This window comes from Myxine glutinosa, chromosome 7, assembly GCF_964187855.1.
Source record: "Myxine glutinosa chromosome 7, kmMyxGlut1.1, whole genome shotgun sequence".
NCBI classification, from domain to species: Eukaryota; Metazoa; Chordata; class Myxini; order Myxiniformes; family Myxinidae; genus Myxine; species Myxine glutinosa.
The window spans coordinates 57,622,245-57,648,258 of record NC_136267.1 but is presented as its reverse complement, the minus strand read 5'-3'; the positions used below and the strand labels follow the sequence as shown (position 1 = coordinate 57,648,258).

General features: G+C 49.7%; 2 protein-coding genes across 9 annotated transcripts in view; one reads left to right on the top strand and one right to left on the bottom strand.

Moving 5' to 3' along the window:
* The window catches only part of LOC144888143 (uncharacterized), a 1,118,715-nt gene that overhangs the window by 477,655 nt on the left and 615,046 nt on the right, over window positions 1-26,014 (top strand). The window lies entirely within an intron of this gene.
* The window catches only part of LOC144892862 (uncharacterized), a 473,149-nt gene that overhangs the window by 185,258 nt on the left and 261,877 nt on the right, over window positions 1-26,014 (bottom strand). The window lies entirely within an intron of this gene.

Here is a 26,014-nt window from a genome sequence, read left to right as displayed (position 1 = left end):
CGGGGTCCGCAAGCAAGATCTTGGGCCATCGTGGCCGGTCCCAGCAGAGGGGCCATGCCCCAACCCGTGGGGTCCATGGGTGCTGCTCAGCCACAGACATGTGGTCCATAAGTGGTGCGTGGATGCAGGCAGCTGGTTGCGAGAATTTCGGGCACACAGACGCGGCCTCCCGCGCGCTCCCCCTCAATGCCCAGAGAACACGATCCTCGGGTCGGGGAAGGAAGACAGAGATGACAGGTTAGCGAGGGGTAAGGTCACAGGGGTACACATCAACGAAGGTAATGCAAGGTGAGGTGCGCCTGGAGGCTGAGCAGAGAAAAGCTCGTCCCTATCGTACGTCACCCCACCCGTCACCTGTTCCACCCTTGCCCCGTTACCCCCGTATTTACAAAATCTACACACTTACCAATTCGTCACTAATGTCACGTCTTCCCCATTTCTCCCCTATGCCAAATTTGTCACCACAATCCCTCTAACTAAATTTGCCACAAATTCCAATTCCTCATCAATTCCTCATAAGGGGGAAGAGATGGAACAACAAGCACAATGTCTCACCCATGTCGTGATGCGTCTCACATTTCCAACACATTTGCACAAAAATAACCAAAACATGGCATGGTGTGAAGTTGTCACCTCAGGTGAGTGGATGAAGATGGTGCGAGGAGATTTCAATCCTAACTATCCTCTAAATGACTTTAATACACTTTACACTACCCGGGGTCTTTCCCTGCCAATCCATTGGCCATCTTACACTCTATGCGGTTTTAAGAACCAAATTCCCATTGACCAAACTGTGGTGCTTCATCAATTTGGGGTCTCACTCCCCCGGTTCAACTCCCTGTGCCTTTGTACAATTTCAGGACTGGGTTGTGTGGCTCTCCCAGCAGGTCTACCCACCTGCACACCTCCACCACTGCAGTTGCCTCCGAGCTTACCTGTTCCTTACCTAACCTATCTAACTGGGGAAGTCTCCGTCTGGCACTTACCCCCCTCGGTGCCCTCTCTGGCACTGGGCTACCCGGGTCCGTCCTCTGGATCCTCGGGCCCCACTGAACAACTCTACTGGCTCCCAGAGCCCACCTGCGGCCTCACCTGGCCGACATCCTCACAGTGGCGGAGTGCCCATTCAACTACACACACTAACAGGCCACACGCCCAGCCATTTCCACGTCACTAATGCACCCATCCAAACACCTTTCTTCCACACGCACCACAGATGCCAATATCCACCACAATTTACCTATACCCTCGACCTAACTCTTAAACTACCCTCCCCGGGTATTCGTGATGGGGTCCATCCTCCTCATACACACCTTCGCACCATCCACTCCACTCCACAGTTTCCACCATACTCACTCCACATCATCCATTCCATACTCCATATATTCCAGACCATTTATTCCATACAACCATGCTCACCTGTATTTGCATACCTGTGCCATCACTCCTATACCTGGTGCTTCCTGCACCCTCCTTCCTCCAGGACCATTTGCTCAACACAACACACAATCACCATTACTCAGTCATACACTGCTCCATACACCTGTTCACTTGCACACCTGTGCAATCACACCTGGTGCCACCTGCACCCTCCTTCCTCCGGGACCATTTGCTCAACACAACGCCCAATCACCATTACTCACTCATACACTGCTCAATACTCTTCTACACACACACGGCACCCTTCACGAGCATTGCCTCACTAGCTCAACACAAAGATTCTCACACACACGGCATCATTCACGAGCATTGCCTCAATTGCTCAACATGCTCACCCGCAAAAACTTCCATACCAATTCCTCATCCAATAAACTACAAACACACTGCATCATCTAAGCTGACTACTCCCTTCTGAAACTCGCGCTTCCAGTCGCCCCTTATATTATCGCGCTCCCTCGTCGTTATAATCCAACTAATCTATTCTACGTCCCCGACTACCTGTACAATGTCACTACTTAATCCTACAGTTACCTATTGTCATTTCTAAGTCCCTATACATTATCCAAACCCTCCCTCGGCGAGCTTACACTGCCAAACCCCATAACTAGTGCTCATGTGCCCCCGGGACAGTGAGGGATGGCAGAGTTGCCATCCCACCACATCGGGCATGTCTCACTATCACCCCCCAGTCCTCTGACACTACGAGCCAGAGGTACTGGGTCCTGTCTCGGCATCTAGAGCCGAGGCGATCCACGAGGGTGCCTGCTCGCCGGCATAAGGTCTTATTCGGTCGGCATGGACGATCCGAGGGAGGGCCCGTGGCCCCATTTTGATCTTTACGACCACGTCACAGACTTGCGACAGGACGACTCCCGGGCCTTGCCAGGGTTTAGGTGGGTTTTGGGCACCTACCCTTCCGCCTCCGGGGATTAAAGAACCAAATCTTCATCCCCGGAGCGTACTGACTCCCCTGGCTCCGGTGGTCGAACCTGCGCTTCATCTTGGCCCCCGCCAGATGGAGCTGGCGGCGGGCGAAGGCATGGACCCGCTCCATGCCTTCCTCCAGGTGACGTGCGTAACCCTCCCTCGGCGGTGTATCTGTGGTCTCTGGCACGGGACCGCATAGCAAGTCGGCGGGAGCCCGCAACTCCTGCCCATGCATAAGCAACGCTGGACTGCATGCAGTGGCCCCGTGCGGGCTGGTTCGGTAGGCCATTAACACGTACGGGAGATGTTCGTCCCAGTCATCCTGACGGGTGGTGGTGAACAATGCCAGTTGTTGTATCAATGTTCGATTGAATCGTTCCACCATCCCGTCAGATTGTGGCCGCAAGGGCATGGTCCGTGTTTTCCGAATTGACAGGAGTCTGCACACATCTTTTTGTCCCCCGTCGCACAGCGTAGCGAAAGGGGGACTATGGCTTTCCCCTCCGTCCGTGTGCCCGTCCGTCCATCCGTCCGTGCGTGCGGGCGTGCGTGCGTAAGCGAAGGACCGCATTCGAATTTGGTGTGTGGGTGCAACGCACGTCAAAATCCAAGATGGCCGCCGCCATGTATGGCTGATGCCATGTATGTCTGAACCTTGTAACCCCCGCCAGATGGAGCTGGCGGCGGGCGAAGGCATGGACCCGCTCCATGCCTTCCTCCAGGTGACGTGCGTAACCCTCCCTCGGCGGTGTATCTGTGGTCTCTGGCACGGGACCGCATAGCAAGTCGGCGGGAGCCCGCAACTCCTGCCCATACATAAGCAACGCTGGACTGCATGCAGTGGCCCCGTGCGGGTTGGTTCGGTAGGCCATTAACACGTACGGGAGATGTTCGTCCCAGTCATCCTGACGGGTGGTGGTGAACAATGCCAGTTGTTGTATCAATGTTCGATTGAATCGTTCCACCATCCCGTCAGATTGTGGCCGCAAGGGCATGGTCCGTGTTTTCTGAATTGACAGGAGTCTGCACACATATTTTTGTCCCCCGTCGCACAGCGTAGCGAAAGGGGGACTATGGCTTTCCCCTCCGTCCGTGTGCCCGTCCGTCCATCCGTCCGTGCGTGCGGGCGTGCGTGCGGGCGTGCGTGCGTAAGCGAAGGACCGCATTCGAATTTGGTGTGTGGGTGCAACGCACGTCAAAATCCAAGATGGCCGCCGCCATGTATGGCTGATGCCATGTATGTCTGAACCTTGTAACCTGCATATCTTGAAAAATAAGCGAAGTACCAACTTCTAATCTGGTGTGTGGGTGTATCTAGGCATAAGGAAGAACGCTATTGAAAATTGAGTCGCCACGTCAAAAGCCAAGATGGCCACCGCCATGTATGTCTGAACCTTGTGAGATGAATATCTTGAAAAATAAGCGAAATACCAATTTCTAATTTGCTGTGTGGGTGTATCTCGGCATAAGGAAGAACGCCATTGAAAATTGGGTTGCCACGTTAAAATTCAAGATGGCCATCACCAGATATATGTCTGAACCTTGTGAGATGAATATCTTGAAAATAAGCGAAGTACCAACTTCTAATTTGGTGTGTGGGTGTATCTCCGCATAAGGAAGAACGCTATTGAAAATTGGGTCGCCACGTCAAAATCCAAGATGGCCGCCACCATATATATGTCTGAACCTTGTGAGCGAAATATCTTGAAAAATAAGCGAAGTACCAACTTCTAATCTGGTGTGTGGGTGTATCTAGGCAGAAACAAGAACGCTATTGAAAATTGTGTCGCCACGTCAAAATCCAAGATGGCCGCCGCCATGTATGTCTGAACCTTGTGAGATGAATATCTTGAAAAATAAGCGAAGTACCAACTTCTAATCTCGTGTGTGGGTGTATCTAGGCATAGGGAAGATCGCTTTTGAAAATTGGGTCGCCACGTCAAAATCCAAGATGGCCGCCGCCATGTATGTCTGAACCTTGGGAGATGAATATCTTGAAAAATAAGCGAAGTACCAACTTCTAATTTGGTGTGTGGGTGTATCTGGGCATAAGGACGAACGCTATTGAAAATTGGGTCGCCACGTCAAAATCCAAGATGGCCGCCACCATATATATGTCTGAAACTTGTGAGCGAAATATCCCGAACAATAAGCGAAGTACCAACGTCTAATCTGGTGTGTGGGTGTATCTATTGGGTCGCCACGTCAAAATCCAAGATGGCCACCGCCATGTATGTCCGAACCTTGTGAGATGAATATCTTGAAAAATAAGCGAAGTACCAACTTCTAATTTGGTGTGTGGGTGTATCTCGCCGTAAGGAAGAACGCTATTGAAAATTGGGTCGTGACGTCAAAATCCAAGATGGCCGCCACCATATATATGTCTGAACCTTGTGAGCGAAATATCTCGAAAAATAAGCGAAGTACCAACTTCTAATCTGGTGTGTGGGTTTATCTAGGCACACGGAAGAACGCTGTTTAAAATTGGATCGCCACGTCAAAATCCAAGATGGCCGCCGCCATGTATGTCTGAATCTTGTGAGATGAATATCTTGAAAGATAAGCGAAGTACCAACTTATAATTTGGTGTGTGGGTGTATCTAATCATAAGGAAGAAGGCTGTTGAAAATTGGGTCACCACGTCAAAATCCAAGATGGCCGCCTCCATGTATGTCTGAACCATGTGAGCGAAATATCATATCATAGCATGTTTTCTGCGTGTTCCACTTTGTCAACTCACATCACTTCCCCAACAGGGGACCTAGGCATAACGCTTGTAGCAATTGGCTTTCAAAATTTCGACCCTGATCGGTGTGCAGCTCCTGTGGAATCCCATGCCGACATACAAATCCTTCCACGAAGGCCTGCGCTACAATCCCGGCTTCTTGGTTGGGGAGGGCGTAGGCCTCCGGCCACTTGGTGAAATAGTCCATTACAACGAGGATGTACTTATTACCTTGGCGGGTGCGGGGCAGTGGTCCTAGAATATTCATAGCCATCTGCTCAAGGGGGGCCCCCACCTGGTGTAATTGAAGGGGGGGCCTCATCCTCCGTGCTGGTCCCTTTTTGGCAGAACAGGCGTCGCATCTCCGACACCAGTCCTGTATGTCGCACCCCAAATTTAACCAATAGAACCTCCGGCGGACCCGAGATGTTGTCTTTGTCCTGCCCAAATGGCCGCCGGAGCGGGTACCATGCACCTGTTGTAATATGACGTTCTTAAATTTGTCAGGGACTATCACCAGCCAGGAAGTTCTCTCAGAGGGAACCTCCGCCCACTTGCGATACAAGATGTTACTTTTCAATTCCAGGGTCTGCCACTGAGCCCAATACGCCTTCGTTTGCGCCCGCAGGGGGGTGACCTCTTCCCCCTTAGGTCTTTGTCCCAATTGAACCCATTTGTACACCGGTCCCAGGACGGGATCCTCCTGCTGGGCCATGCTCTATGCCAAAGTTCCAAATTCTTCATCTGTGGTTAGTGGAAAAATTGGCCCTCTCACCCGGGTTGCCCGGACGACGAGAATCGGGGCAGAATCGCCCAATTGCTCCTTCTCCTCGTGTCTCGCACAAAATTTGCAGTTTTCCCCCAGACAAGGACGCCGAGAGAGTGCGTCCGCATTACCATGGGCCTTCCTGGCCCTATGGGTCACATCAAAATCGTACTGCTGCAACTTTTCCAACCACCTTGCAATTTGGCCCTCCGGTTCCTTGAACCGAAGGAGCCATTGCAAGGAGGAATGGTCAGTTCGAACCGAAAATTTCCGCCCGTACAGGTACGGGTGGAAATGGTTCATGGCAGCCAGCATAGCTAATAATTCCTTGTGGGTTACGCAATAATTTCGTTCGGGCCAACTTAAAGCCCGACTATAATAACCAATCACTCTCTCCACGCCCTCCTGTGTCTGAGACAAAACTGCGCCCAATCCTTCCTGGCTCGCATCCGTGTCCAGGGTAAATGTCCCGTTACTAGTGGGGTAAGCTAGAAGGGGTGCGGATGTCAAACACCCCTTCAATTTTAGGAAGGCCTCTTGGCACTCCCTTGTCCAATTAAATCGCGTCCCCTTCTCCGTAAACCGGTGGAGGGGACGGGCCAACTCCGCAAATTTCGCCACAAAGCGCCGGTAGTAGGAGCAGAGTCCCAAAAATCCCTGCACCTCCTTGATGGTATGTGGTGCGGGCCACTCCTCGACCGCTGTAATTTTGCCTTTTTACCCCCTCACGGCCGATAACGTGACCTAGATAGGCCACCTCTCTTGCAAACAAGGTGCACTTACTCGGGCTGAGCTTCAACCCTTCAACCCTTCAACTCAGCTTCAACCCTTCAACTCCAACCTCCAGGTCTTTAAAACAGCTGTTCACCACCATCTCTTATCTTCCCCCATCCAAAACCTTGGGTCTTTTCTATCCCCGATAATTTCACCCCAATTCCACTTTTTGAAATACCAACTTCTGTCCTGGAAGTCCTTGGTGTCCTTGTGTTTTATACTTCTCCCACCCCCCCCCCCTTCCCACGCCTCCTCCCCCCAAGCCCTCTCCCTCCCACACATCTCCCTGCTCTTAAATGTTGTGTGCTCTCAAGTGTTTGTGTGCTTCCCATTATCTTGTCTTCCGCTCCCTCTTTTTATATATTTTGTTTGTTTGTTTTGTTTTGTTTGTTGCATCTCGCTGCAACAGTTTCTTTCACCCATTCTGCTCCCTGGTTTACCCCCGAACTCCGCCTGATGAAAACTCGTGCTCGCCAACTTGAAAGACTCCGCAATAAAACAGGTCTCACAGTTCACTCCCAAGCCTACAAGGACCACCTACAACACTACAAAGATGCCCTCTCCCGCGCCCGCTCCGCCTACTACTCTCAAATTATCCACTCTGGCTCCGGAAACCCAAAAGCACTCTTCTCGACAATAAACAAACTCCTCCGCCCCCTGAACACCATTACCCAGTCATTCACACTAGACAACTGCATCTCCTTCCTCTCTTTCTTCCAACGCAAAATTGACAACATCTACAACAGCTTGACCACCGCCGCACCCGCTCCCCCTCCAACCACCTGCCCCCCCTTGTCCTGCCATCCCCTGTCTCGGTTCTCCCCAATCTCCCCTACTGACCTCTCTGAACTCCTCATAGGAATGAAAACTGCCACCTGCACTCTTGACCCCATCCCCTCCAGCTTTGTCAAGGCCTCCCTCCCTGCTCTCTCTCCACTTATCATTGCAACAATAAACTCCTCCCTGTCTACAGGCATCGTCCCACCTTCCCTCAAAATTGCTGCTGTTACCCCCATTCTAAAAAAACCTGGTCTAAACCCTGACACCCTAAACAACTTCAGACCCATCTCCAACCTACCCTTTCTGTCAAAAGTTTTGGAACGCGCTGTAGCCACTCAACTCAAACATCACCTCTCTGCCAATAACCTGTATGAAACACTCCAATCCAGATTCCGCTCCAACCACAGTACTGAAACTGCTCTCCTCAAAATCACCAACGACCTTCTCCTCTCCTCTGACGCTGGCAACCTCAACATTCTTGTCCTCCTCGACCTCAGCGCTGCCTTTGACACCATCGATCACACCATCCTCCTCACCCGACTTGAATCCACCTTTAACGTTACCGGCACTGCCCTCTCTTGGATTAAATCATACCTCTCTGACAGACGCCAGTTCATCTCCATCAATAACTGCAAATCCCCCACTGCTCCCCTCCCCCAAGGTGTCCCCCAAGGTTCAGTTCTTGGCCCCCTCCTCTTCATCCTTTACCTGTCCCCCCCTCGGTCACTTGATCCGCCGTCATGGTCTCCAATTCCACTGCTTCGCCGATGACATCCAGCTTTTCATCTCCACCAAGTCCGTCTCCACCGACACCCACTCTATCCTGACAAACTGCATCACTGAAATAAAATCCTGGCTTCAAATCAACTTCCTCAAGCTTCACTGTGATAAATCTGAAATAATCATCATTGGCCCCAAAACGCTCACAAAATCCACCCATAACTTTGCCCTCAACATCGACGGTATCCCAGTATCCACCTCCCCTCACATCCGGAATCTTGGCGTCATCTTTGACCAAACCCTCTCCTTCGACAAATACACTAAACAGATCACAAAGTCAGCCTTCTTTCACCTGAAAAACATTGCCCGTCTCCGCTCATCCCTCTCCTCCACGGCTGCAGAAACCCTCATCCACGCCTTCATCACCTCCCGTCTGGACTACTGCAATAGCCTCCTCTATGGTTCACCCTCAAAAATCACCAATAAACTCCAATACATTCAGAACTCCGCTGCCCGTCTACTCACCCATTCCCGGACCCGTGACCACATCACCCCCGTCCTTTACAAGCTTCACTGTCTCCCCATCCCCCAGAGAATCCAGTACAAAATCCTCCTCTTGACATACAAAGCCCTCCATAACCTGGCCCCATCCTACCTGGCTGACCTCCTCTCCAGACACACTCCCACCCGCAACCTCCGCTCTGCTGGTACCAACCTCCTGACCCCCTCCATCCGGACCAAATTCAGATCCTGGGGGGACAGGGCCTTCTCCATCGCTGCTCCCACCCTCTGGAACTCACTACCTCACACCATCAGAGTCTCCTCCTCACTCACCACATTCAAAACATCACTAAAGACCCACCTGTTCAACATTGCATTCAACATTCAACCTACAGCATTTAACCCCTGACTATCTCCTCTCCTTCTCCCTCCTTTTGCTTTAAATATTTCCCTATTGATTCTTGTCTTTTTGCAATTGTTGTTTTCATGTATTGTTATGCATTATGTTTTCCACTCTGTCAAAGCGCCTTTGGGCTACTTGAAAAGCGCTATACAAAATAAATGAATTATTATTATTATTATGATTGTTTGTCTGGTTGATTTGTTTGTGAAGTAAATGTCAGCTCTTTCACGAGCCTCGATTCAGTATACAAAAAAAACAAAAAAAAAAACCCTGCCTGTCTGAGGCACCCGAACACCTGGTCCAAATTAGCTAAAGCCTGGGGGAAGGTCTTGGCATGTACTAGGACGTCATCCAGGTATACCAGGCATGATTGTCATGGCGTGCCGCCTAGTACATGTTTCATTAATCGCTCAAAGGTGGCGGGGGCGTTACACAAACCAAACGGCATCACAGTGAACTGATACAGCCCCTTACCTGTGGAAAATGCCGTTTTCTCCTTCCCTGTCCTATCCATCTCCACCTGCCAATACCCACTCTTGAGGTCCAAAGTCGAAAACCAATTTGAGCCAGCAACGGCATCGAGGGTGTCATCAATTCTTGGCAGGGGATATGAGCCCTTGAGTGTCACGTTGTTTAGCTGGCGATAGTCCACGCAGAACCGCGTGGTCCCATCTTTCTTTTTAACCAGCACAACGGGTGACATCCAAGGACTTCCCGAGGGCTCGATTACGCCTGCATCGAGCATCTTTTCAACCTGCTCGTCAGCTTCCGCCCTCTTGCTCCAAGGGAGCCGTCGGGCGGGCTGACGAATAGGCCGGGCCTCACCGGTGTGGATCTGATGTTTCACCAGGCCCGTACGTCCAATATCCTCGGGGGACAAGGAGAAGAGATCCAAATGGGATCCAACCAGTTTGTGTAAGGCCTCCCTCTGGGTACCTCCCAACTCTATGCTACTACAATTTACCATCTCGCAAATGGGATCGGGCCAATTCCTATCACTTATTGAAGGCTCCCCCTGGGGCCGGCTCGGCTGGACGTTCTCGTCCCTCACTGACGCGACTTCTCTAACTGGGGTGCAGCCAGCTACCTTCGTGCCCCTCACTATAGTGCGTGGTTCCGTGCTAATATTAATTACTCGGACGGCCACCACCGGCCCGTCCGTTTTTACAAGGGTGCGGCCCACGATTAAACCAGGTATGGATCGCGCTGCCACCGGTTCGACCAGGCTGCAGGACTCCTGCCATGTTGGGCGAGCTGACCATCGGGCCGGCACTATGGCCTCGGCCCCCGGAGGGATGGTCACGGCCTCAGGAGCCTCCAGCTCCCCCCTCTCGGCCGTGCTCACCCCCTCCAATGGTAGCTCTTCCTTTCCCACTTGCAGGATCCCCCGACTCAAGTCGATTTTACAACCGCTGGCAGTCAACAAATCCAACCCTATTAAGCATGGGTCGCACACCTCCGCCACCCAAACCTCTATCTCCTTCTTTACCGATCCCAACTTGAGGGTCACAAAACCACGCCCTATGATCGGAGCCGTTGCCCCGGTAGCCAGCAGCAAACTATGATTTTCCAGACGCTGGATTTTACCCCAGCCGTCTGCACTCGAATTAAGGATCACGGGGCTGATGATCGTGGCGCTGGCTCCCGTGTCCACAACGGCGTCTACCCCTACGACGGCAATTTTGCATCGAATTGTCAAACTACCTGTTCCGATTTGGCCACAATGAATGACCTGTCGCGTCAATGAGGGCTTTTCTCCATCCCCTACTGCCGAACACCGCCCTGCATGCCCGGCACGTTCTAGTTTCCCGGGCCCTGGCGGGGGGGGGGGGGGGGGGAGGGGGGTGTCTGAAGTCGGCTAGGCCGATCGATACGGGGCAGAGTTGAGGGCATCGGCTGGTGTGGACCGTCCCGGCGCGGAGCTCGACACTCCCACGCACGGTGACCCAGCCGAGCACAATTATAGCACCTCACCTGGTAAGGTGCTTGCCTCCGGAATTCCAAATTTCCCCCCCTAAAGGTCCGAATTGGTGTACTCTGCCGTGGCCCACCGGGTGCCACCGCCGGGGCCGCTTGCCATGGTCCAGGTCCCGCCAGGTGCCGATCCACCAGCCTCCGGACCATGCTCTCCAGGTCAGGGCCCCCTTCGGGGGCGGGCCCTACCTGACGCGCCGCCACTGCGTGTCGCTCGCCTCTCCGGGCCAGGGGCCTCGCTGCTTCCCAACGGGCTGCAGCGTCGGCCGCCTGGCTCATGGTCTGCGGGCGCCACATGGCAAGCTGTTGTCGGAGCTCCAGATCCGGAAGAGCCTGGATAAAGTGATCCAGCGCCAGGCTTTCCTGGGAACTCGCCGCCATGTCCGCATGTGCGATTCCCACTGCGCGGCGAATGTCATGAGCAAGTTCCCCGATGGTCTCCTGGGGCTTGCGTTTTCGCTGAGCAAGCTGAGCTTTAACAAGCTCGCTTTGCTGTTCAATACCAAAACGATTAATTAAGGCCGCGCGGAGAGCTGGCAGGGTGAGAGCACCCAGTGGTAAAGCTGTCAGCACCTCCGCTGCCGCGCCGCGCAGTGCCCCCACAAGGTGTACTCCACCTTCGTCCGGATTCCAACCGTTGCCTCTACACACGTATTCGAACTGTGCCAGGTACGCCCTCAGATCACTCTTGCCATCATACGGCGCGAGTGGGACCTTGTGGGCGCCCGAAGGCCGGACCCCGGGCGTCACACCTTGCGGGATCAGTGCGGGGCCGAACCGTTCGGGCCCCCACAGTACACTATTCCCGGGGGGCTACCGTGCATCCCCCGTCCCTCCTAACACTACCCCTGTTGGTGTCAATGCCTGGGTCGCCCTTCGCAACCCGCTACCCACTCCATACCCGCACACCCTTGCTCACCAATACCCCTCTCACTCCCCATAGTCGGACCTCCTTGCACACCTCCTCTTTCCATACACTCCGGACCAGTCATACACCTCACCATTGGTCTCTCACGAACACCCGGGTCTAAACCAACACCCAAGCCCCCTGAATCTCCCCTCACACCATATACATTTCCGATTATATCGCCACTCACCTCGGCACCTCGTCTTCGCTCCTCCTCCGCCACCTGCAAACTCTTTATTTGGTTAGTAAGCACATCATCACGATTTGAGCACAGACCTTGTACATAATCCATCACTTCCTCCTTTATCTCCCTCTGAGTTTCCCTCTGTCTCTTCTTAATTTCGCTCACCCCCTCTTCCACTTCCTCTAATTTTTGTTTCACCTCTTTTATTTCCCGGTGCGCCCCCTCAATTTCTTCCTCTAATGCCACCTTGGTCGTTTCTATGTGCGTCCTTACTTCCCGTTCTTTTGTCGCCGTTGCCTCTTTCACCTCGTCCAACCTCTTTGTCAGTCCCTCGTGTACCATCTGACATTCCCTCTTTGTCGCTATAAGTTCCTTTTTTAATTCCTTCTGTGTCGCTTTCAACCCCCCTATTATATTACTGCCGTATTCTTTTCCACTTGCTCCCCTAATTCCTTTTGTCCCACTGTCAGCTGCTCTACTCCCCGCGCCAGGTCTTCTATGCCCCCCTGTAACCTAGCCGTACTATTTCTCACCTCTTTCTCCATACGCTCCTCACCCCGCTTTACCTCCTCGTGTACCCCCGCGACCTCTTCGCCCACACCTCTTCTGATCTCCTCCCCCATTTCTCCCATCTCTTTGGTAGATGCCACCCTCATCTGCTCCAAATCATTCCTCTGGGCATCCAATTTGGTTTCTAACCCGATTTTCACCTCCTCTATCTGATTCCCCATCTGTTTAATTTCCCGGGTGGATTGCTCCCCTATTTCTCTCAATTTGCCTTCCATTATGTTTTCTAACCCCCCTAACCCATTCTTCACCCCTTCCATCTGGTTCTCCTGGGCAGCCATTCTATTTTCCAACCCCGTTAACCCCTCCTTCATTTCCACAATTTGATTACCCACGTCCTCCAGTTGGCCCCCCAATTTACCTTCCAGCCCTTCCAACCTGTTGTCTATCCCCTCAAATTTATTGTCTAAACCCTCAAATTTATTGTCTAAACCCTCAAATTTATTGTCTAAACCCTCAAATTTATTGTCTAAACCCTCAAATTTATTGTCTAAACCCTCAAATTTATTGTCTAAACCCTCAAATTTGGCTTCTAGCCCCACAATTTGATGTCCCATATTACTTAACCCGTCTCTCAATCCCCCGATTTGATTTTCTAATCGCACCCCCATTCTGTTTTCAATATCCTCCAATTTGGTTTCCAAAATCTACTCACCCATTCGTTCCAAATGTTCTCCCATCCTGTCCATACTGTCGTTCTTCTTCTGTATTTCTGCCATGAATTGGGCCATTAAGGCTTGCATTTGGACCACCCCCATTGGTGCAGCGGGTGTGGCCGCCACCGCTACCGTGGGCTCGACCTCCGCGGCGCCGCTCCTTTGTGCGCCTGAAATCTCGTGCGCGAGGCCGCCATTTTGTGCATCTGAAACCTCCGCTACCACATCCTCATTGCTCTCCTCCTCTCTCTCCCCCATATACATTTCCCTGGGGTCCTGGGTCGACTCTAACTCCTCTTCTTCTACCCCCACCGGCATCCGGTCGCCTTGATTATCCATGGCACGATTTAATTTAGAATGTAAAAATAAAATTTTGGCCACTCGTAATTTTGAGTGCGTTAAGCGCACTTCGGGTCCGAATCTCGCTCCCGACACCAATTGTTACGGAAACGGAGTACGGCGCTCCCCTTAGCGGGGGGGGGGGGGTTAATCCCCCTTCTATTTGCACTGGCCGCCTCCGACCCTGAAGCTACCCCGCTCCACAAGGCAGAGGGGTAACGCCGCTCGAAACCACGGGCACGATGTTATTTGCCGAGCGGTTTTTAGCAGCCCGTGGCTCGAACCATTAACAAAGACTAAACCCGATTCATAAAGCGTTGGCCAAATCGTGCCACAGGTACTCAATGAGGAAAAGACAAAGACGAACGGATGGGAAAGAAAACCAAAGGGTAAGAAATAACAGGGATTTATTATTAATTATGTACAAAATCAAGGAAACCAAGGGAGGAGGAAAGATACGAAAATAATTTACAGAAGAAGAAGACACAGTGCAATTCTAACTTATCTATACAGGCTTACTTAAACCCCAGACAGAACAAACAAGACAGACAACAGTCAGACTTACACGAATGGGGAATTCTCAGGCAGGAATGGCGGGAAGGATGCGAAGGTGGGACCACAGGGCACAGCAAGCGGGTCGGCTCTGGGCGGGAAGCGAAGAGCCTGCAGTTCCTCGTATTCGGCTTCACACCGCACACCGGCAGGGTCACTCGCTGCCCCGGCAGGACTTCACGCGGCCAGTTGAAACGGGGCTGGTTGAAGCGGCTCTCTGCAGAACTCAGCTGGGTCACGCATCTCCTGCGAAAAGGCTTGCGCGGGCGCTTATATAACGTGCTTCAAGATCAATGCACGCCATGCCCGTGATGGTCTCTCCTCAGCCCTGGTTGGCTGGTGGGGGCTCGCTGGCTCCACCTTTGATGACGAGGTGGTGCCACGCCCGTGATCCGACGGCTCCTCCTCCTTCTTCTCCAGCTTAACCATGTGCGTAATGGAGGTTTTGGGGCGATTCAAGCGAGCCCCAGCCAAAGGGCAGCGAACGCTGCCAGCAATTGCGTTTTGGTGGCAATTGCAAGGGGATTCTACCTTATTTCATTTGGTGCAATGCAGAGTCAACTAATGGGAAACAGAGCCTTAAACTGACATATAATAAAGAAATAACTATAGAGAGAAGCCTATGATTCGCTACGTGTCTGCGATGGACTAGCTAAAGGGACGACCTTTGACCTTTACACAATTGGAGGTATTTACAAGGAATTACTATTATTTACAGAGGGTGATATTTACAACAATTATCAACATGCAGGATTCTCAAATCCGCAACAATATGATTACTTCATACATATTATAAATCACAGTTATCAAGAAAGGTCCAAAATTTGCCCAAAATAATTGAAATATTGAAGAGCAAGTATGAATAAAATTGTTAAAAACATCAAGACGCCAAGAGATATTGTCCGCCATTGTCCCCCAATTCAAAGGCATCACATATGAAGCGTGAAACACTGTCTTTTTATTTAACGTGAATACATCTACAGGTGACATCTATATCGGTTTAAATATATGTATTTTTGATTGTTTAGTGTTTATTTTATTTTTTCCAATAACTTATAAAACGATCCACTGATGACATATGTCATGTCTGTGGGTAATATCCCATGTTGAATTTCAGTATCTGCTACTGAGGTCTCATTTCTTGTACTATATCTGGGTGGCTTACTCCTCTTAAATGAATCATCATGTGTGTGGAACATTCATGGAAAATTTGGCAATTTTGGTCATCCGGTCGCGGTATTTCCAGAATATTTAATTAAGCCACCTTACAAGTGGAGGTATGCTCTCTACTGAGTGCTGTTCTTGTTTTGGATTCATTTCCTGTGTGAGGGCAGCAAAATATATGGAAGAAAATCGCACCTGTGTCCGAAGGAAGCGGTTCAGTTTGACATTTTAATATGAAATAGGCAAAGCCAAGAAACGAACTGAACCCTTCAGAATTACCCTTGGGAACCCATTAGAATTACCCTTTGGAGCCCTTTCGAACCCTTTAGAATCACCCTTTAGAACGTCAGAATTGCTTTTTGGAACCATTTAAAATTAAACACGGTGGGTGAGAAAGGTTGTTCTCTTCATTTTTGATGGAAGAACATAGCCAAATGTTGATGTGGCTTCACAACTTTAAAAAAAATTGTGATGGTTTGCACGACAATCTCGATCATGAACATGATACCTTACCTAATTTGATGAAAAGCATCAAATAAAGTCACCTGTAAGGATTGTTAAACTAATCCACCTATCCATTTCCTTGGTCATCCAATGGAAGACGTTCAGTCTCTTTTAACTTCTCGGAATCTCGGCCTCACCATCAGCCATGACCTCTCCTGGACCAATCACATCGCAAAGCTGGCCTCCAAAGCCTGCCGTAGACTGTGCATCTTTCATCTGTTCAAGTCCTTCCTTGGGAAATCAGAGCTACTCCGTCTACAAGGCCTTTGTCCAAAGCTCAATGAAATTCTGCTCTGGGATGGCACCCCCAGCATCATGTGTGTTTCTCTCAGACTCTGTGGAATCTGAAGCTCTGAAAATTATTGGACTCTCTTGTGATGAGGCCAAATTATTTGTTGCTCTCACGCCACAGGCAGGTCAGTGGTCTATTTGTTACCCCATGCACGTGAAGTGAAAAGTGGGGTTTAGCAAGTGGTCATGTCCATCTATCCGTCTGTAAACGACAGTTTATGATCGAGGAACAACTTTTTAAAGTTGAATGTTATATTTTGAACATAAATTGGAAAACAAACCTACCGCTTTACCATTATTATGGTCTTAGATTCATACCGATCGCACATACGCAGAGGAGTCAGGTTATTTTCTTCCTTTGTCTGAGTTAAACATGAGAATGTTAAAACATGGGATGAGTTGCTGAGAGATTATCTCAGAGTTAAAGGAATAACGAGGGCTAGCGACATGTGCAGCCTGGGTAGCAGGCATGAAGTGAATCACGGCATACACATGCAAGCATGGAAACGGCTGTAAAACGACGACGATGATGATTTAACCCTCTTAACTTTAGTAGAATGAAGGAATAGAGGCTGGTCATAATCGTCTCAGTTGAACAACCTTCCTTAAACGGTCTGTTCCTCAGATTGTTCAACACCATTCTCTCCTTCAGAGCATCAAGGTGGCTATTCACCACCAGATAAGGGTTTCATCCAAAAGCGGGCAACTTCATATGTATGTGTGGATGTATATATATATATATAGTTGTGGTTTTGTCATAAAGGCAAACCCTCTGTAGTTATTTGCATGACACCATGTAGCCTGCAGTAGTTAGTTATTGTCCCCCGTCACACCGCGGAGCGAAAGGGGGACTATGGTTTTCCCCTCCGTCCGTGCGTGCGTAAGCGAAGGACCGAATTCTAATTTGGTGTGTGGGTGCAACTAGGCATAAGGAAGAACGCTATTGAAAATTGGGTCGCCACCATATATATATTGTATGTCTGAACCTTGTGAGCGAAATATCTTGAAAAACAAGCATTCTGAGTATTGCGCTGCAATACATGCCCCCTACCAAAGTTCAAAGTGCCATAACTTTGTCAAAAATGATCGAATATGCAAATTTATGCATGGTTGATGCTGGTTTTCTGCTGGTTTTCAAACTTGATCTGAGGTATGCTAAAGACCGCCTCACGTCGTTGATAAGCCCGCAAGGTCGCTCCGTGCAGCGGCCTGCACATATTGCACTGTGTAAAACCACCTTTAGAGGCCATTTTTCCCCGCAAAGTGGGGGTTGGCCTTTTTCGGGAACCATGGTTGTTGTTGTTTTTTTGGTCCCCTTTTTGAAGCAATGTTTTACAGCCAGATGCCCTTCCTGACGCCAACCCTTTTTGCCACCTTTAACGACAAACAGGGAATTACCAGTGAACTGGTACTCAATTAGCCAACCTCGGAAGGATGACAGGCTGAGTCAACCCCCCTGGCGTTAATTCAGCGATCGACCGGGATTCAAACCCAGGATCCGAGGTATCCTAAGCCGGCACTCTAGCCGCTAGCCCAACACCAGGCACTGTGTGAATTATATAAATTATTACCAACTCACGGTCTGAGGTACTAGCGATTCAAGAGATATCCATTTTTTTATGGCACATTGGAGAAGCCAATGCGAGGTTTCTTCTTCCTCAGCTTGTCACAACTCTGTCAAATGCGATCGAGTTAAAAAAGTCAGAATTTGACCAAATCTGTTTTATTCGTTTGTTAATGTACCTCAGCTATTGACAAATCTTAAATTAGAATTTTATTTGAGGTTAAAATGACCGCGACAGGTCGTGTCCAACGATGCTTTCAGTCTGTATATGTGATAAATAATTAAATCAGCACACCTGACGCCTCTTCTTCTTCACGCAATAACAACTTCTAGCTTCCAGACCGTACATCCAATCATCTTGAAATTTTGCACACTTGTTACTCTTCATGACGTCTACTATAGTATGAAGTTTCACGTCGATCAATAAAGCGATTCAAGAGATATCCATTTTTTAAAATATTTTCGTTTAATTAACGATATCTGCCAAACCACGCGAGCTATCGCAAATTCCAAAAGGACATTTTAGTAGACTGACATGTGGAACAGATCTGTGAAGGTTCCCCTCGATTGGATCAAAAATGAGGGAGGGGCTCGGTTTTAAAGGTTCATGTTTAAAAACGTCATAACTCTGAAACCATGTGACGCATGACGTCATGCTCGCTGACTTTTTTGTTCGTCATGGGTATGCGAATCTGCCTGCAAAGTTTGGCCTCGATCTGTTCAGCCGTTGCAGAGAAAAGGGGTTTTCGTGTTTTCATAAAAAACAATATGGCGGCCGAACCACGTGACCTGTGACGTCATAATTACCATTAAAATATTCCAGAGACCGAGTCCCCCCTACGGTGAAAATTTGATCTCAATCGGTCCTATTATTGCAGAGAAAATCTTTTTTAAAGGAAATTAAAACTTAAAATGGCACTGAGTTAAGGATCATCAGAATTATCAGAATTCCCAAAGTTCAAAGTGCCATAACTTTGTCAAAGATGATCGAAACGTCGTGAAGTTCGAACTTGATCTGTAATTTATCATGAGGAAACGATGTGCCAAGTTTGAAATCATTAGCATTAAGCGTTTAGGAAAACAGTCCGGAAAACTGTTCTTTGCGTGACGGACTGACGGACTGACAGACTGACGGACGGAGGGACGGCGTGCAAACCTATAGTCCCCTCCGGTGTACACCGGTAGGGGACTAATAAACGAACTACTAACTTCTAATCTGGTGTGTGGATGTATCTACGCATAAGGAAGAACGCTATTGAAAAGTGGGTCGCCACGTCAAAATCCAAGGTGGCCGCCGCCATGTATGTCTGAACCTTGTGAGCGGAATATCTTGACAAATAAGCGAAGTACCAACTTCTAATCTGGTGTGTGGGTGTATCACGGCATAAGGAAGAACGCTATTGCAAATTGTGTCGCCACGTCAAAATCCAAGATGGCCGCCACCATATATATGTCAGAACCTTGTGAGCAAAATATCTTGAAATATACACGAACTACTAACTTCTAATCTGGTGTGTGGGTGTATCTACGCATACGGAAGAACGCTATTGAAAATTGGGTCGCCACATCAAAATCCAAGATGGCCGCCTTGCGTCTTCCACTTTGTCAACTCATCACTTCACCGACGGGGGACCGAGGCGTAACGCTTGTTTCTTTTTGAATGTAAAGATTAGCCATCTTCCCATTGTGTAATAATCCAGACCAATATGCATTGAGGTAGGCAGGAATTCAACGATGTGCAGGGAGGCATGGCTAAAACTACAGCCCACGTGATCAACCACGGCTGAGGTAGGCGTGGTTAAAGAAGCCACCCACGTCACCAGCAAGTGACCAATCAGGTTAAGCACACGTCACCAGCAGGCAGCCAATGACAGGTCGGGGCACGCAGGAACCAATGACAAATCGAGGATGGGCAGGGCGGCTGGTTGGGTCTGGACTTTGCCCCCGGCAATCTACCATCATTGCCTCGGCCAATGGGAGGCTGTGGAATATTCAAGAAGCTTTTCGGGTCTGATAGAAACCCCCGCCCATAGCTCTTTGACGCTGTCTGATCCGGCTGACCTGCAAGTATTCATCTCTCCCACGATCTGCTGGAAGCTGGCTGTCTGACGTGCTGGTTCATCTTGCCTGCGCAGCAATTCATCCGAGTTGGGTCGTCGTTCCTGCGCCGAAGTTCGTCGTTCGTGCTGACTTCGAGGCGGCGGTTCGTCCGTCGGACCTTACCTCATCCAGGCTGCACGTCCGGATCGAGGATCGAACTGCGCACAGCAAAGGCCACCCTCGAGTCAGTCCCTGCACGTTTTTTTGTTTTTGTTTTTTTTGTATACTGAATCGAGGCTCGTGAAAGAGCTCACATTTACTTCACAAACAAATCAACCAGACAAACAAAATATATAAAAAGAGGGAGCGGAAGACAAGATGGGGAGAGAAGGGGAAGGACACAAACACAACATTTGAGAGCAAGGAGAAGTGTGGGAGGGAGAGGGCTTGGGGGGAGGAGGCGTGGGAAGAAGGGGGGGGGGGGGGGGGGAGAGGTATAAAACACAAGGGGACCAAGGACTTCCAGGACAGAAGTTGGTATTTCAGCGGGAGAGGAGTCGGTAGAAGACAGAAAGACCACCAACCTGCCTGCGGTGAGTGAGTGAGAGGCCCTTGGAGTTAGCTTCATCGCGGGAGATTCCAATGATTCTGAATGCTTTGGTTTCAACAGCGTGAAGACGAGCTAGGTGTGAGGCAGGAGCGCCAGCCCAGAGGGGAGAGCAGTATTCCATTGAGCTGCGGATGAAAGCCTTGTATGTGGTGAGGAGCTCAGGTGTGCCAAGGAAGGACTTCGCACGACGGAGGATGCCCAGTCGGCGACTGGCTTTGGAGGCCAGATTTGAAATGTGGTTTTCCCAGGAAAGATCATGGCAGATAGTGAGACCCAAAAGCTTGAGTGACAGAACTTCTTGGAGAGGATTATTCAGAAAGTGGATGGGAGGGTTGTCCAGTCGGACTTTTCGGAGAGACATCGTAAGAGTGTGAGATTTGTCAGGATTGAATGACATGTTCCACTTGTTTGCCCAGTCTGTGATTTTGTCCAGGTCTGCAGAGAGTGAGGAGGCTGCAGACTGCCGATCTGAGGGATGAAGAATGGAGCGACAGAGAGTAGAGTCATCAGCAAAGAGATAGAGAGGATTTTCAAGAGAGTCAGAGAGATCATTGATGAAGACCAGAAAAAGCACAGCGCCCAGAACACTGCCTTGGGGAACTCCAGCCTGAACAGGAAGAGGAGATGAGAGAAACCCATTCAGGCCCACACGTTGACTACGACTAGAGAGGAAGTCCGCCAGCCATGCGTGGAGATTTCCATGGACACCAAAAGAGGAGAGTTTGGTGAGCAGAGCGGGGTGCCAGACCGTATCGAAGGCACGTGATATGTCAAGGGAGACACCTCTAATTTCCTGTTTGGCATTGAGGACCTCCATCCATTGTTGAGAAAGCAGAAGCAGCATGTCCAGAGTCGAGTGACCAGGTCTGAAAGCAAATTGATGATCAGAGATCAAGCCGTTGGAGAAGAGGAAAGATTTCATATCTGAAGCAATGATGGATTCCATGACTTTGCTGATAATTGGGAGAAGGCTGATTGGTTTGTAGTTGCTGGGATCTGTTTTTGCACCTTTTTTGTGCAAAGCGGTGATGTTGGCAGATTTCCAAGCAGATGGCAGATGACCTTGAGCAAAAGAGAGGGTGAAGAGAACAGAGAGAGGGAGTGAAAGAGCGGAAGAACAGGATTTTAGGACCCGTGGGCTGATGCCGTCAGGTCCAGTTGTAGAATCAGAGTCGGGGGTTGACAGAAACTTTTCCACCTTGTCAGGAGGAAAGGACACAGAGTCCAGGAGCAGCTGGGTACGACTGGGTACGGTGGGTACAGAGAGGGATGGGTTTGGGACACAAGATTTAGAGGCAAACACAGAGTTGAGTCATTCAGCTTTTTCACGTGCGGAGTCAGCCGTGTGGCCGTTTGAGGTGAGGGAGGGGATGGAGGGGGAACAAACACCAGAAACAGATTTGACCAGACGCCACCAGGATTTGGAAGAGGGAGACAGATAAGAGAGTTCTGTCCTGAGAATGGAGAGATATTGTTTCCTGGCTCTCCTGAGGGTGGACACACACTTTTTTCGGGCTTTGTGAAAGGAAATGAGATTTCCTTCCGTTGGATTTGCTTTCCAGGAGACGAAAGCAAGTTGTTTCTGGGCAATAGCCTCACCACAACATTCCGTGTACCATGGACGGGAGGAAGGGTATGACAACTGAAGACGAGATGGGATAAATCTGTGCATGAGAGAGAGCAATTTACTTTGGAAGAATTCCCAGGATGAGTTGATGTCAGAGGCGGTAGAGATGGGAGACCAGTCCAGATGATTGATGGCTGCTTGAAGACTGTGCCAGTTGGCCTGAGTGAAATGCCAGACTCGTCGATGCTGAGGAGAGTCTCTGAGAATGGTCAGAGAGATGTCCACTTTAACAAGCACATGATCAGATGAGCCGATTGGAGCAGAAGAAGAGCAGCAGACATTTTCAGGGAAGTTAGTCATAACCAAGTCCAGAAGAGAAGATGCTCCGTTGACTGAGATCCGGGTCGGGAAATTGACAGATTGTGTCAGTCCCAGTGAGTCACAGAAGTCCTTTGCTGAAGAGCCATGGCTGGTGAGAGAGGTCCCCACACCCAGCCAACTGGCATGGTGACAATTGAAATCACCACATATGAGGAAGAGAGAGTTGGGATGGGTAGATAGAAGTTGGTCCATATTATCAGACCGCGAGATGTAGATGGAGTCATCACTGTTTGGTGGACGGTACAACACACATATGAACAAAAGGTGGGAGCGAAGGGGAAGCCGTAGCCAAAGGTGTTCCTGGGGGTGAGGTGGAGAGAGGGCAGTGGAGGGCAAGTGAGGAAGAGAGTTTTTTAAATAAAGATAGCAACCCCCCCTCCAGGACGAGGCTCAGGTCTATCATACCGGAGGAGGGAGTAACCTGGGAGAGATACCAAGGAATCAGAGACATCATGAAGGAGGAAAGTTTCTGTTGAGCAGATCATGTCTGGTTTGTCAGAAGCAACCTGTATGGAGAGATCAGTCAAGTTTGAGCGAAGGCCCCGTATGTTTGAGGTCCATACTGTTAAAGAAGAGGAAGGGGGAGCATCGGATACAGAACAGGGGGGGGGGGGGGGGGAGCGGTAGGGTAAGATGTGGAAGAGGTAGGGAGAGCTGTTGAAGGTGTGTCAGAGATTTCAGAATAGCTTGGAGAAAGGGAAGAATGGGGCGGACAAAAGGTTTGATGGTGATTGGGTGAGGTGTTATTTGAGGAGGGGGAAGAGTGAGGCACAAGGTTGAGGGAGATGAAGGTGAAAGTTGGAAGGGGGAAGAAGCGGGGAGGACGCTTTGAGGAGGAGGGGTGAGAGGGGAGTCTAGGAGGGGAGGAGTGAGGGAGAGTCTCGGAGGGGAGGGGTGTGGGGGGAGTTTAGGAGGGAAGGGGCAAGGGGGAAGATCTGAAAGGGATGGGTGATGGGGAATATTTGAAAGAGATGGGTGATGGGGAAGATTTGGAGGGGAGGGACAAGGGGGAATATTTGAAAGAGATGGGTGATGGGGATGATTTGGAGGGGAGGGGCAAGGGGGTAGATTTAGAGGGGAGGGGTGATGGGGAAGTTTTGGAGGGGAGAGGTGATGGGGAAGTTTTGGAGGGAAGGGGTGATGGGGAAGATTTGGAGGGGAGGGGCAAGGGGGAAGATTTGAAAGGGATGGGTGATGGGGAAGATTTGGAGGGGAGGGGCAAGGGGGAAGATTTGAAAGAGATGGGTGATGGGGATGATTTGGAGGGGAGGGGCAAGGGGGTAGATTTAGAGGGGAGGGATGATGGGGAAGTTTTGGAGGGGAGGGGTGATGGGGAAGTTTTGGAGGGAAGGGGAGATGGGGAAGATTTGGAGGGGAGGGGCAAGGGGGAAGATTTGAAAGGGATGGGTGATGGGGAATATTTGAAAGAGATGGGTGATGGGGAAGATTTGGAGGGGAGGGGCAAGGGGGTGGATTTGGAGGGGAGGGGTGATGGGGAAGTTTTGAAGGGGAGGGGTGATGGGGAAGTTTTTGAGGGAAGGGGTGATGGGGAAGTTTTGGAGGGAAGTGGTGATGGGGAAGATTTGGATGGGAGGGGCAAGGGGGAAGATTTGAAAGGGATGGGTGATGGGGAATATTTGAAAGAGATGGGTGATGGGGAAGATTTGGAGGGGAGGGGCAAGGGGGTGGATTTGGAGGGGAGGGGTGATGGGGAAGTTTTGAAGGGGAGGGGTGATGGGGAAGTTTTTGAGGGAAGGGGTGATGGGGAAGTTTTGGAGGGAAGGGGTGATGGGGAAGATTTGGAGGGGAGGGGTGAGATTGGATTTTGAAAAATGTACGATTAATGGGAAACGAACATTTATTGCAAAATGAGTTTCTTGAGACCTTCGAGTCAAAAATACGTTTGAGGACGCTGAAGGATGGGTGGAGTTCTGGAGAGTTTAGGGAATGTATGAAAGAGGCACTGTAACTGTAAGTGTAAGAGATGGAATTTTTTTTTGGAATGAGTAGATTTGGTGAGCAAGTCGAAAGCATCCTCTTATAGAAGAAGAAGAAAAAGGTGTTATAGTATATGACAGAATCCAGTTTTTCAGGGGACAGTTGAAACATTTTTTAATGACGTGAACACGTGATCACGAACAATGTGGTCGAAGAACGAACGAACAAATAAGAACGAACAACGGATAAGAACAGAGAAGGGAATTTTTTTATTTTTTTTGAGTTGAGATGAAAACAGAGACAGACCGAACGTGAAACGTGAAAAATAGAGACCGAAAGTAATTGCGAGCGCAATCGAAGAACCGCTGAGACAGAAACAAAGCCTCAAGCCAAGGTCAGACACGGTAGCCTACTAGTACTACACTAGGCCTCAGAATACGCGACACGAACTAACCGACGATTCTGTACACAGGTATGAAAAACCAACACCAAGAATACTATTAGACACACCAATAGTTACACACACCGAAAGAAAGATACAGTTTCGACAAAAACACAATTGTGAAAAGTTACTTAACTTCGAAAGCGTGCGCGCATGGACAGCTTTGAAGAGACGTGACCTCCAATCTTGCGCATGCGCAGGATCATTTCTTTCGCATGCGCAGAATCGCATGCGCAGAAATCACAGAAACGTTTCCATTGGTACGAGAATAACCGGTGCGTGTGTGTGTGTGTCTGTGTGTCTGTCTGTCTGTGTGTCTGTCTGTGTGTTTGTCTGTGTGTTTGTCTGTGTATTTGTCTGTGTGTTTGTCTGTGTGTGTGTGTTTGTCTGTGTGTCTGACTGTGTGTCTGTCTGTGTGTTTGTCTTTGTGTCTGTGTGTGTCTCTGTGTGTTTGTCTTTGTGTTTGTCTGTGTCTGTGTGTTTCTCTGTGTGTTTGTCTGTGTGTTTGTGCATGTGTGTTTGTCTGTGTGTCTGTGTGTTTGTCTGTTTGTCTGTGTGTCTGTGTGTTTGTCTGTGTGTTTGTCTGTGTGTCTGTGTGTTTGTCTGTGTATGTGTCTGTGTGTTTGTCTGTGTGTCTGTGTCTGTGTGTTTGTCTGTGTGTCTGTGTGTTTGTCTGTGTGTCTGTGTGTTTGTCTGTATGTTTGTCTGTGTCTGTGTGTTTGTCTGTGCGTTTGTCTGTGTCTGTGTGTTTGTCTGTGTGTCTGTGTTTGTCTGTGTGTTTGCCTGTGTGTTTGTCTGTGTGTCTGTGTGTTTGTCTGTGTGCCTGTGTTTGTCTGTGTGTCTGTCTGTGTGCCTGTGTGTTTGTCTGTGTGTGTGTCTGTGTTTGTCTGTGTGCCTGTGTGTTTGTCTGTGTGTCTGTGTGTTTGTCTGTGTGTCTGTGTGTTTGTCTGTGTGTCTGTGTGTTTGTCTGTGTGTCTGTCTGTGTGCCTGTGTGTTTGTCTGTGTGTCTGTCTGTGTGTCTGTCTGTCTGTGTGTCTATGTCTGTCTGTGTGTGTCTGTCTGTCTGTCTGTCTGTGTGTCTGTTGGGGATTAATTAGGTCAGAATTAATAAGGCTGCATCTTCGTCTCTTTCTATTGCCTTGTAAATAAAAGGCTGTATATTTGGTTGTTTCTTTCAAACTTGGTCGGATCGTCTTTTCTCCAATGGCCTAGCATCATGCGAGACCGAATTTGGCTTGAATCAGGCCCATAAATTACGTCAGGTAACGCCGCTTTCCACACCGCTCGGCACGCAATAA